We start from the raw sequence: 8106 nt of genomic DNA, 5'->3' as shown, positions 1-8106 counted from the left end.
GTGCTGGTTAAATATGTTGTAGAATGCTCCTGGGTTTGGATTTGTCTGACATTTTTTCAAGGTTTTGTAAACATTGTGAGTTTTTGGAAGGGAGTACATAGAGGTGAAGTTCCATTTTCATCACATTGTATCAGGAGTATGTGTATCAACATGACTTATCACTGATGATGGTAACTTTCATCACCTGGTTGAGTAGCATTTACCAGCTTTTTCATTATAAAGTAACTTTTTCCACCTTTTCATATTCTACTCTTTGGGAGCAAGCTGCTAAGCACAACCCATTTAAGTGGTGTGGAGTTAAGCTATATCACCTTGAGGGAGGAGAATCTACATAAACTACTGGGAATTTTTCTGTTTAGGAGATCTGTCTCTTTTTAATTTATGTGTTCAGTCATTTACTTATATCAGTATGGACCCATGCTATTTATTTTAAACTTTGGATTATAATTCTATGTTATGTTACTATTTTATTAGGTTGGCACAAAATTAATTGCAGGTTTGCACTTAAAAGTAATAGCAAAAACCGCAATTACTTTTGCACAACCCCCAACTTACCATTTATTTTGTTGTTCAAATTGTTTGGCTATTAGAAGCTCTTTCAGGCTGACTCCTGGGCCCCTCTCACATGCCTTCATCCTTTCACTTTTTGAGCACTTCCTAAATTCCTGGCACAACAAAACTTGTTCCAGGCTCAACTTGTATATTCTCTGTCCCAGCTCTACAATATGTCATTTTTCCAGGGAGTCATGGTTCCTTTTATTGGAGAAGAGTATTAGAAACCAAGGTCTGAGCAATTGGTGTGTTTATTCCTATCACGATGTCATCATTTCTAGGCCTTTTCAGCAGAAAGATCTAGGAAAACTATGTATGTGTACCAAACCATGTATTGCATATATCTATGATTTCTTCTGTGCCTATTCTTCTGAATCTGTATTAAGATAAACATGAGTTCATACTGGTGTCTCCAACTCTAATCTATTACCACATGGTTCATTCTAACCTAGCTTATCTGTTACATCCCTCTTCAATCATAAGAAATCTGGTTCCAACCAGCTGCTATCCACTTATGTATTTGTTCAGTCCCGTAAACATGTTCAGCAGTTTCAGAACTGTTAAACTGTTAAACTGTTATCCTCAGGAGAAACAAATTTACCAACTAGAAAACAGTGCTTATGTTCAATCTTCAGTTAAAACACCATTTTCATATGAACTGGGCATGGTGGCTCACACCCATAATCCCAGCATTTTGGGAGACAAAGGAGGGGGGATCACTTGAGGCCAGGAGTTCAAGACCAGCCTGGGCAACATGGCAAAACCCTGTCTCTACAAACATACATAAATTAACCAGGCATGGTGTCATGTGCCTGTAGTCCCAGCTACTCAGGAGGCTGAGGTGGGAGGATCACCTGAATCCAGGGAGGTTAAGGCTGCAGTAAGCCAAGATCACACCACTGCACTCCAGCCTGGGTGACAGAGTGAGGCTCTGCCTCAGAAAACAAAAACAAACAAAAACAACAACAACGACCAAAAAACCCCACTGATACGGTTTGTCTCTGTGTCCCAACAAATCTCATGTCTAATTGTAATCTCCACATGCTGGGGGAGGGACCTGGTGGGAGGTGATTGAATCATGGGGGTGAACTTCCCCCTTTTTCTCCTAATAGTGGGTTCTCAAGAGATCTGGTTGTTTGAAAGGTGTGTGGCATTTCCCCACTTGCTCTCTCTCTCCTGCTCCACCATGGTAAGACACGCTTGCTTTCCCTTCACCTTCTGCCATGTTTGTAAGTTTCCTGAGGCCTCCTAGCCATGCTTCCTGTTAAGCCTGCAGAACTGTGGTCAATTAAACCTCATTACTTCATAAATTACCCAGTCTCAGGTAGTTCTTTTTGGCAGTGTGAAAACAGACTAGTACACCCACCATTTTCCAAAGTCACTTAGGTGAGCATCTTATTCTCCCCAAACCCTTCAGTGAGGTTATGTCATATATTTGTAATACAATTATGTTCTTTTGTCAGAGTCTACAGTTTATCCTGAGATCTGTTGACCTCTTGGTCAATTTTTTATTTGCATACATTAAGGTTCATTCTTTGTGCTGCAAAGTTCTCTGTGTTTTGACAAATACATAGAATCATGTATCTGCCACCACAGTACCGCAGATTAGTTCCATCACATTTTAAAGAGGCCCAATGCTTCCCCTAGTCAAATACCTCTTTCCCCCTAAATTCTTGGCACCACTGACATATTTTCCATCCCTATCACTTTGATGTTTTCCAGAATACCATATAGTTTGAATTGTATTGTCCATGTAGCCTTCTTGCTCTGGCTTCTTTCACTTGTAAAATGCATTTGTGACTCATCTATGTAGGTTAGTGAAATGATGGCTAATAAATACTACTCATTGCTGAATAGTATTTTATTGTATGGATATACCACAGTTTGTTTATCCATTCACCTACTGAAGGAAATCTTGATTAATTCCAGTTTTGAGTAATTATGAATAAAACTGCTATAAACATTTGCATGCAGGTTTTGTGTGAACATAAGATTTTAAAAGAGTTAGGTAATGCCTAAGATAATGATTGCTGGGTCATATGGTAATCCTATGTCTAACTCTATAAGAAATTTCTTCCAAACTGTCTTCCTAAGTGGTATACCATTTTGCATTCCCACTAGCAATGAATGAGAGCTCTGCATTCTTCACCAGCATTTGAAGTTGCATTTTTTTTTATTTTAGCCATTCTAATAGATGTGTAGTGGTATCTCATAATTGTTTTGATTACATTTCCCTAGTGACAAATGATATTCAGCACCTTTTCATATGCTTATTTGCCATCTGTATATCTTTTTAAGTGTAGTGTCTTTTCAGATCTTTTGCCCATTTTTAATTCGGTTATTTGTTTTCTTATCATTGAGTTTTTGAGTTCTTTATACCTTCTAGATAAAGTTCTTGTCAGAAATATTACTTGAAACTATTTTCTCCCAGTGTGTGGCTTGTCCTTTCATTCCCATAGTAGTGTCTTTCATGGAGTAAGAGTTTTAAATTTTGATTAAGTCCAATTTACCTATTTTTTCTTGCCAATTATGCTTTTGGTGTTGTAGCTAAAAACTCTTTGCTTAACCCAAGATTACACAAATTTTCTCCCATGTTTTAATCTTTTTCAGAAGTTTTATGGTTTTACATTTAACCTTTAGGTCTGATAAATTTTGAGTTAATTTTTGTATAATGTGTGAGGTATACATTGAGATTCATTGTGCTGTGCATGAATCCCTAATTGTTCCAGTACTATTTGTTGAAAAGACTATCATTTCTCTATTGAATTGTCTTTGCACCTTTGTAAAAATAGGTTAACTATATTTATGTGGATCAACTATTTCTGGGCTCTCAACACTTTTCACTGATGTATGTGTCTATGCTTTTCCTATTTCCACATTGTCTTGATTACTGAAGCATTACAGTAAGTCTTGGAATTCAGTAATAGGAGTCCTCCAACTTTGTTATTTTTTTCAGAATTGTTTTTCAGAACTAGAATCCTAGTTCTTTGCTTTTCTGTGGGTGGGTGGGGGGGCTATATTAAAAATCACACTTTTGATACCCACAAAAAACTGCTGGAATTTTTATTTTAAATCTGTAGGCCAAATTGGGGGAAATTGGCATCTTAACAATCTTTGAGTATGACATAGAACTCCATTTATGTAGGTCTTCATTGATTTCTTTCATTACAGTTTTGTAATTTCAACATACGGATCTTATACATATTTTAATAGACTCATATCTAACAACTTTTGCTGCTATTTTAAACGGTATATATATTTTTGCTTTTATTATTATTTTTAATTGACATAATAATTGTACATATCATGGGGAACAGTGTGATATTCCAATACGTGTATAAAATATGTAATGCTTAAATCAGTACAATTAGAATATCAATCACCTCAAACATTTATCATTACTTGTATTGGGGACATTCAAAATCTGTTCCTTTAACCATTTGAACATATGCAACAGATTGTTGTTAATTATAGCCACCCTATCATGCTATAGAACACTAGACCTTATCCTTCTAACTAGCATTACTTTTGTAATCCCCTCCTTCCTTTACCATTAACCAATCCTCTCCTTCCTCTACCATTCCTGATCTCTAGTAACTGTTCTCTACTTCTACAAGATAATTTTGTTAGCTTCCACATATAAGTGAGAGTATACAATATATTATCTTTCTGTGTGTGGTGTATTTCACTTAATATAATGTCCTCCAAGCTCATCCATGTTGCCACAAATGACAGAACTTCGTTCTTTTTATGGCTAAATAGTATTCAATTGTCTACATGTACCACATTTTTTTATTCATTCATCTGATGATGGACACTTAGGTTGAGTCCATATCTTAGCTATTGTTAATAATGGGGCAGTAAACATGAAAAAGTAGACATCTCTTTAACATACTTCATATTTCTTTGGATATATACCCAGTGGTGGGATTGCTGGATCATATGTTAGCTCTACTTTTAGTTTTTTAAGGAACCTCCATACTGTTTTCCATAATGGTTGTACTAGTTTACATTCCCACCAATAGTGCATAAGAGTTACCTTTTCTCCACATCCACCCCAGCATTTGTTACTTTTTATCTTTTTAATAAAAGCCATTCTAACTGTGGTAAGATAGTATCTCTTTGTGGCTTTGATTTGCATTTCCCTGATGATTAATGATTTGAGCATTTTTAATGTACCTGTTGGCCATTTGTATCTCTTCTTACAAGAGATGTCTATTCAGCTCATTTGCCCATTTTTTAATGAATTATGATTATTATTTTGCTGTTGACTTTCTTGAGTTCCTTATATATTCTGTGTGTGGTGGATTTAATCCCTTTTCAGATGGATAGTTTGCAAATATCTTCTCCCATTCTGCAGGTTGTCTCATCACTCTGTCAACTGCTTTCTTTGCTGCACAGAAGCTTTTTAGTTTGAAATAATCCCACTTACCTATTTTTGCTTTTGTTCCATGTACTTTTAAGGTCTTCTCCATAAAGTCTTTGCGCAGACCAATGTCCTTAAGTGTTTACCCTATATTTTCTCCTACTAGTTTTATAGTTTTGAGTCTTATGTATAAATCTTTAATCCATTTTGAGTTGATGGTTTTATATGGTAAGAGATAGGGTTCTACTTTCTGCATATGGCTATCCAGTTTTCCCAGCACCATTTATCGAAGAAACTGTTCCTTCCACCAATGAATGCTCTTAGCGCCTTTATTTACAGTTAGTTGCAGGGTGGGGAGTGCTGAGGAAAGAAACTGGGATGTGAGAGCCATAGAGTTTGCAGCTATGATCCTTCCACTGGAGACATTCACCTGACTGCTGAAGATTGAAGAGAAGCCGAAACAGGAGGAGGAGTTGCTGTACTATATTCAAGACAGCCTGGAGAAGAGTGACCAGCTCACCAAGAACATGATGTCTATCCTGTCATCATATGACAGTCACCATATAAAGCTGGAGAATTCCATCATTCCAGTGCACAAGCAGACAGATAATCTGCAGCGTCTGCAAGACAATTTCGAGAAGACGCTATCCATCCTGGACCACATCATCAGCTCCTACCATGTTACCAGTGATACTTAACAGATCTTCAGAGAGGGCCCCACAGGTAGGCCAGAAGAGTGTCTGGGAAGCATGGCTAAGATTCAGAAGGCTGTGGAGTATTTCTAGGACAATAGCCCAAACAGCCCAGAACTCAACAAAGTGAAGCTGCTGCTTGAGCAGGGGAAGGAGTCACTAGAGTCCGAGCTCTGCAGCCTGATGACCAGGCACAATAAGATTGTCTCCCCTGTGCTCATCCTGGATCTGATCAGTGGTGATGATGATTTGGAGGGACAGGAGGTTATGTCCCTGGAGCACCTGCCCAAGAGTATGCTCCAGGATGTAATCCACATCTCCTGCTGGCTGGTGGAAGACAGCTGCAACCAAGATTTTATGAATGTCTACTACTAAATTTGCTCCATCCAGCTGGATCACTTCATCAAGGCCTGGAGAAGTATTTCTGGAAGAAGAGTTCTTTTTCTGAAATTCCCTACTCTCCTTCTATCCCCAACAAGAGGAAAAACACACCCGCCAAAAAAGCCAGTCAAGTGGCCAGGGACAATTCATAAGGCTCAATACCTTCTGAAAACAGTATTCCCAGCATGGTCTAGTTGGGGAAAAGGGATGCCCCAACTTCCTTCCTTTGGAAGGTCACCAGCATAATTTCAAAGTTAAGTACCTGTCCAAGGCCTTGAATGACAAGCATAGGCTGCTGGTCAGGAAAGATGGTGGATATGGAGACTGATACCTACATCCACTGTGTCAGTACCTTTGTCGAGCTGGCCTAGAGTGAGTACCAGTTGCTGGCTGACATAATCACTGAGCACCATAGGAAGAAGACCTGTGACTCTGATACGGGATGTGCTGGATGGGCTGATACTTGAAGGGGAGAATGTTGTCTCCCCCTCGGACACCATCATTCGACACGACTTCTCCATGGTGCTTACTGTCTCCTCCATCCCGCATCACCTAAGCACAGCAAACCTGAGTTTGACCAGGTGCTCTAGGGCATGGCCGCCATCAGCAAGAACAAATCACCTGGCCTCATCATCTCCCTAGAGGCTATTTGAGCCAAAGCACTGGAGGACTTTGTGGACAACATCAAAAATGACCTTGACAATGAATGCAACGTGCCCAAGGATGGCACCATGCTCACAAGCAACATCATCCTCTTCCTGCAGCAGCTTCTGGACTTCCAGGAGATGGTGGGTGATATGCTGGCTTCCCAAGAGGCCAGTTCTTCAGCCACAGCCATGGTTCAAAGTTCAGCAAGTGACTGCTAAGCATCTGTATCTGTGAAATTCTGGGCAGCCTGCAGTTGAACTTGCTGAGCAAGTCCAAGGTGTATGAGGACCCAGATCTGAGCACCATCTTCCTGCATAACAACTACAACTACATCCTCAAGTCCCTGAAGTCTGAGCGACCCAGCTGGTGGCTGTGACTCAGAAGATTGCTGAGTACCCCCACTGGGAGCACATTGAGCAGTAGATCGACTTACCAGTGCAGTTGGCTAAAGGTGACTGAATATTTCACAGAGAACAATATACTTATGTTCCAACCAGGAGTCAAACTCTAGAATAAGGAGCAGCAGATGATCAAAGAGTGTTTCAAGGGCTTCAATGATGGCCTTGAAGAACTGTGCAAGATCCAAAAGGCCTGGGCTATTTCAAACACAGAGAAGGACAGGATTTGCTAAACCCCAAAAAACATTGTCAAGGAAACCTGTAGGGCCTCTCTGCACAAGTTCAGCAGCATGCCCTTCACCAAGAACCTGGAGAAGTACCTGTACGCATGGAGCAGATGGCTGACATGACCAATTGCCTTTTCAACACCTCTGCCTGAGTCTTCTGCTAGCCCTGCCTGGTTCTGCCAGACTAGCCAGGTCATTGGACAGATAAACCCGTGTTAACTTGCCTCTGGGCTGGGTGAGTTTGAAGTCCTTTGAGAGAGGCTTGTCTTCACTGCCCCATCCAGGAGCCTCCTCCCTGAGCCCTCTAGTCCTGGTTTCTGCTTTTTCCCTGTAGCCCACGTTTCCAACAAAACCAGCATTCTCCCAGAAAGCTGGATTCCTTCTCGTCTTGGGTTTTGTGATGCTGATAGCTTTCGAAATAGGAGAGGAGAGAAAGAAGACAGAGGCCTGTGCCCACAGCTGCCTCATATGTGCCAAAAGCAGGAGGGCAGAACAGCACTACCTCTGTCCTCAGTCAAAAGTGGGTACTAGAACTTCCTTTTCAGCCCAAAATGTGGGTAGGTCTCAGAGGAGTAGTCAGAAGACCTGGGGAAAAGCAATCAGGTTCTCCTGGATTTTGTGCAGAAAACACATTCCCCATTGCCCACAGACCTGAGATCTGGGGCTGCTCCATTTCCCAGGAGTCCCCTAGGTGACTGGGAGCAGGACTGCCTGCCTGCTCGCCATTCCCTCTGGGTTCCAGTACACTGCAGGAGGCATTCAGAAAAGGAGCCCTGACCCACCCTCTGTGGCCTGCTTCCCAGGCCTCAGTCTCCCACTTCCCAGCATTAGTGCCTCCTGGC

The 8106-nt window shown here is 40.8% G+C and overlaps 1 pseudogene; it reads left to right on the top strand.

The window, feature by feature from the left end:
- Positions 1-5364: 5364 nt before the first annotated feature.
- Positions 5365-7416, top strand: LOC102141190 (exocyst complex component 7-like; annotated as a pseudogene).
- Positions 7417-8106: the final 690 nt, after the last annotated feature.

The sequence above is a fragment of the Macaca fascicularis genome, chromosome 5 (genome assembly GCF_037993035.2).
Source record: "Macaca fascicularis isolate 582-1 chromosome 5, T2T-MFA8v1.1".
NCBI lineage: Eukaryota > Metazoa > Chordata > Mammalia > Primates > Cercopithecidae > Macaca > Macaca fascicularis.
This window is presented reverse-complemented; position numbering and strand designations above follow the sequence as displayed.